This window comes from Procambarus clarkii, chromosome 83, assembly GCF_040958095.1.
Source record: "Procambarus clarkii isolate CNS0578487 chromosome 83, FALCON_Pclarkii_2.0, whole genome shotgun sequence".
In the NCBI taxonomy this organism is placed as follows: Eukaryota; Metazoa; Arthropoda; class Malacostraca; order Decapoda; family Cambaridae; genus Procambarus; species Procambarus clarkii.
In genome coordinates, this window is record NC_091232.1 from 14,175,595 (window position 1) to 14,181,594 (window position 6,000).

Genomic DNA, 6,000 nt, shown 5'->3' on the forward strand with positions numbered 1-6,000 from the left:
CTTGTGAAATTAACGCCTTTCCACCGCTTCTCTCCTGTCAGTCTCCTCAGGCGAGGGAAAATAGCATCAAACTAATTAGGAAGCAATTAATTAAAGTGCTCTATATAATGACTCGGGGACCAATTAGCCGCTTTGGTAATAAAGACACGCCCTCACTGGGCGTGAGGGTAGAGCTGCCTCCCAAAGGAGGGGCGGGCAGTGGGGTAATTAGTGTACATATAACCTAATTATACACACTCGCCCGACGTAAATATCAGAGGCGATCTATATAATTAATGTAAGTGAACAGCTTGATGTAGGTTAAGATCAGAGCGCTAGTGATGAGGGTGATGGCAGTGATGGCAGTGATGGCAGGGACTCCAGTGATGGCAGTGACTCCAGTGATGGCAGTGACCACAGTGATCAGTGACCACAGTGATCAGTGACCACAGTAACCACAGTGACCACAGTGATCACAGTGACCAGTGACCGGTGACCACATTGATCAGTGACGACAGTGACCAGTGACCACAGTGACCAGTGACCACAGTGACAACAGTGACCAATGACCACAGTGACCAGTGACCAACAGTGACAACAGTGACTGTGCCCGTGATGCTTGGCGTGTTTCGTGTACGGTCGTATATACGGAGTACGAGACCCAGCTCCAGAGCCCCGCCTCATAGTTATAACAGCTAGTGGAGTTCTACCTCCCACGTTTCCAGTACTGTAATGCTTGTTCTTGTAGTTGTGAGTGGTTGTTGCTGTCACAGGTTCTACCTTGCAAACACAAACCGTAACTCTCTCTATTTTCCGCTTGTTACAACTTTTAATAAAGTTGTTACATCTTGGCTTAACGTGTTTATGACGTATTAGAACGTTGTTACAACTTGCTGTATTGGTTGTTATAACTGGTTAGGTGTTAAAACTTGTTCGAACGTTGTACCAACGTCGTAGTTTCGGTGTGTGTTTGGCGGGTGGTCCCTTTATCACTCGCTCCAAACCAGCATTTTCTAACATTTTCGCTGGTTTTACAGGAAAAATAAAAAGGTTTTATTTCTAACTCTGCATCCTCGTTCTGCATTTTTCCATGTCTTTCAACAGGGAAAAAAAAGATTGAATAATTTAAAATTGTTTTTTCCTGTACGTTTTTGTCAAATCGTCGCTTTTCATATTTCTCTCTTCTAATATCTTTACTTTCAGTTCAATTATCCTAGCTTCAAAGATAAATTTCTGTATCACAAATATTATTATTTATTTTCTTATTTCATTGATCAATTATCTTTGCCAGAGCGGCATTCACTGGGGCCGGTCTAACATTCGAAGTGTTAACTTTCTTGAGATTATCTTTCTTGAAATATTAGGCATTTACTCTTTGGAACTCGACCCTGAGGCGCTAGAGCTGAATTTTTTGTGCTATCTTGAGGTTATCTTGAGATGATTTCTGGGCTTTTAGTGTCCCCGCGGCCCGGTCTTCGACCAGGCCTCCACCCCCAGGAAGCAGCCCGTGACAGCTGACTAACACCCAGGTACCTATTTACTGCTAGGTAACAGGGGCATAGGGTGAAAGAAACTCTGCCCAATGTTTCTCGCCGGCGCCTGGGATCGAACCCAGGACCACAGGATCACAAGTCCCGCGTGCTGTCCGCTCGTCCGACCGGCTCCCTAAACTATTAACCGGCTAACTATTCTCAAGGATTCCTTCGTCAGGTTCTGGATAGTCATATTTATGTTTGGTAATGTTGCGGTCGCCGCTGATGTGATTCCCTTACAGTGTGCCTATGCAGAGGAGGCTGGTGTTACATCCCTCCCAACCTTCCTTTGTTCTTTGATACCAACAATCACCTCATTCGAAAACTGCATATACTAGCAATAATACTTAAATAATGATTATCTGTATTATTATTAATATACATATTGTGTTGCAATAATATGACTGAAAGTATATTTTTCATATAGAAAAATTATACAGTAATTAGACAGTAATTTATACAGCTCAAACATCCTAAAATATACAAATTGACGACTTTTCGGTCCGTCCTGGTCCATTATTAAGTCGTGTAATGGAAAATGTTAAATAATAATGATTATAAGTTATCACGACAATCAATGTTCTCCAAATATCAGGAGCAAGTGTGGTGAGGCCACCGACACACGTCTCTGCTGTCCTCCCATCCTGGGCCATCATCACCTAGAGTCGTGCCATGGATTTTTAACATGGAGGGAGGTGAAAAGCTCTCGTTTTGCAAATTTCCCTTGAGAGACAAATCACCTGGGCGTCGTGAGATATGCTGAAAGCAGTAAAAACAAGGTGAAGGATGGCGGTCTTGGTAAAGATGCAGAGCTGAGAGAGGTGCGCCTCTTGGGTCAGATTCACGAAGCAGTTACGCTCGCACTTACGAACCTGCACATCTTTTCTCAATCTTTGGCGGCTTTGTTTACAATTATTAAACAGTTAATGAGCTCCGTAGAACCAGGAGGCTGTTTATAACAATAACAACAGTTGGCTGGGAACTTTTCAAGCTTGTAAACTGTTTAATAAATGTAACCAAAGGCGTCAAATATTGAGGAAAGATGTACAGGTTCGTAAGTACTTGCGTAACTGCTTCCAGAATCTGGCCCCTTAACTTCCGTTGTTTCACGGAAACAATGTTTTGGGCTGCGTATATTATTGGTTTGGTTGAGTATTAGGTTTAGGTCCAATCAGTCGCGTGAGGAATATTAAGACCACCACACTAGCTTACTAAACAACCATCAAGTATACTTTATCCCTGAACATAGTATAAGACTAGAATAATCTTCCAGTATACAGTATACACACAGTATACACAAGGGGCCTCGTAGCCTGGTGGATAGCGTGCAGGACTCGTAATTCTGTGGCGCGGGTTCTATTCCCGCACGAGGCAGAAACAAATAGGCAAAGTTTCTTTCACCCTAAATGCCCCTGTTACCTAGCAGTAAATAGGTACCTGGGAGTTAGTCAGCTGTCACGGGCTGCTTCCTGGGGGTGGAGGCCTGGTCGAGGACCGGGCCGCGGGGACACTAAAGCCCCGAAATCATCTCAAGATAACCTCAAGATAACACACGTAGAGAAGCAGGATACACCCTGAGTGTATATTATGAGCCTCTCATATTATTGAAATGGGAGTGAATTCAGATGCAAATTTTATTGTTTGCCCTGGATGTAAAATATTTGTTATTGTCTGACACTTCGAGCTCTACAACCCGTTATGCTATTAATGTTTCACAGTATGAGCGCTATAATAGGTCATGCTATTATTATATATAATAAGTCAAATTTATTAGGTCAATAAGTCAACTATTCGCAAAAGTAATAGTAGCAATAAATGCTTAATTTCTTACACTGGAGATCCTTTCCCCTGACACCAGCCTAGCATAACATTCCCCTGAAAAAAAGAGAGTTTGACATAAACTTCTCACTATTTATGGCGAGACGAACTGTGTAGTAAAATTCGAGTCTTGAATGGAAACTGTGATATGATGCTGGGCTGTGGGAAGGCACGTTAAAGAGGACCTCCTGGTGTGGTGGTCTTCCTGGAACAGTATTCCTGTATGGTGTATATGGTGGCCGACGCCCTGAATGTTCACTTATATTTAACATTTCCCAGTGTAATAATATGTTATTTTTATTACACACGATCAATCATATAAAAAGTTAATTTAACGTAAAACAATGACATAAAAATCGTTTACGCTGCTCTGGTTCGTGGAGTGTGAGCATTAAATGGTTGCCACTACACTGGTTTATTGTAAATGACACGAATGGCATGACAGGTTGACCCAGTGTGTGTCAACTTATCGTTACTGCAACTGTGTGTATTTATTGATTCCAGGTCTGTAGGCTGGCTAACGAACTCCATTAATTAAAACAAATGTGGCGGCTTGTATTCGCTTTGCCTATTACGGATGTTAACAGAGGGATAATAGCTTTAACCACAGTTTAGCTTCTCTTACAATACTAAGCTTTCATTGATAATTATTTAATAGGAATGAGGTATATAATAGTTGTATTTTTCACATTTTCGAAAAATTGTTGCTACTGAAAAATAAGTTTCCTGCATGTTGGAAACTAATATGTATCCATGAAAAATATTAATTTACGTGATTTTTTAAACAAATAATTTTTCTGTAGTTAAATTCGGTACTGTTTTGACAACTGTCATTGTAATGTAACGGTGTAATCAGCTGGAGACAAGCTGAATAGTCCGAGTCCTTACATGTTCCAGTATAATATGAAGCACCCGGGGTTGACGAATCAGAAGTGACGCTGCAGCCATTTAAGTGGATTAATTATCATTTTATCTGATGTCGCAGCGACGTGTTCACTGACACATTAACGGAGATAGTGACTCTCAGCTGCTCACAAGTCTCTTGTTATTATATTTGACCTCAGAGGCCGTGTTATTCCAAGACCACAATTGTCTCGTTATTCCCAGACTACAATGGTCTCGTTATCCCCCACACCACAGTGGTCTCGTTATCCCCACACCACAGTGGTCTCGTTACTCCCAGACCACAATGGTCTCGTTATCCCCCACACCACAGTGGTCTCGTTATTCCCCACACCTCAGTGGTCTCGTTATTACCCACACCACAGTGGTCTCATTACTCCCAGACCACAATGGTCTCGTTATTACCCACACCACAGTGGTCTCGTTATTCCCCACACCACAGTGGTCTCGTTATTCCCCACACCACAATGGTCTCGTTATCCCCCACACCACAGTGGTCTCGTTATTCCCCACACCACAGTGGTCTCGTTATTACCCACACCACAGTGGTCTCGTTATCCCCCACACCACAGTGGTCTCGTTATTCCCCACACCACAGTGTCTCACTACTCCACAAACAACAATGCCAAAAGCTTATGCTAAAGCTGCATTAAACCTCTAAATGGACAACAGTTTTTCGTGGTATTTAACGGGAACGAAATAGAAAGTATATATATTGAACATTTGGCCAAGTATATCTCATATTGGTGTTAAGAGACTTGCATTAATTAACATCAGGGAGAATATAAAAATATTTTAAGTCTCCTATTTATGGAATCCAGTGCGAGGAAATCCCGGGAAAACAGGGAACTATTAAGCTCTGGGAGCGTATAAACATGTAACTATGTGAGACAACTTGTATTAGTTTAGTCTCGGTTTATTTGGTTAGTGCTAACTAATAATAGTGAGTAAATAAACGCCTCTCGACTGACTGCTGGTTGGTGTAAGACAACGAACACTGTCCAGAGAGCAAACACCAACTCTCAGCTGGTGTAAGACAACGAACACTGTCCAGAGAGCAAACACCAACTCTCAGCTGGTGTAAGACAACAAACACTGTCCAGAGAGCAAACACCAACTCTCAGCTGGTGTAAGACAACGAACACTGTCCAGGGAGCAAACACCAACTCTCAGCTGGTGTAAGACAACGAACACTGTCCAGAGAGCAAACACCAACTCTCAGCTGGTGTAAGACAACGAACACTGTCCAAAGAGCAAACACCAACTCTCAGCTGGTGTAAGACAACGAACACTGTCCAGAGAGCAAACACCAACTCTCAGCTGGTGTAAGACAACGAACACTGTCCAGAGAGCAAACACCAACTCTCAGCTGGTGTAAGACAACGAACACTGTCCAGAGAGCAAACACCTACAGCATTAAGTATGTCTCATGTTATCTTTTGCTATTAAACATGATTTGTTATAATATGGAATAGTTTAATATTTCCTGATAACTGTTTTGTATAACCATGCACTCCACTTTTCTTCCTAGAGTCCACTAAATGTTAAGTTGTAGTTATGTAGCAGTGCTTAATGCTGTTGTTTCATCCTGGAAAAGTAATAAATTTGGTCAGAAATTGCCGGCGAGATTTCAGGAGAACTATTTCCTCTGAACTTAAATTTCTCCTTTATTTTCTCATCTCCAGCCTAAATGAGCGTGTTTACATATGTCTGCTTGCCCGCCGGAGGAATGTACGAAGAGGAATTACAGAGAAAATATACAGAAACT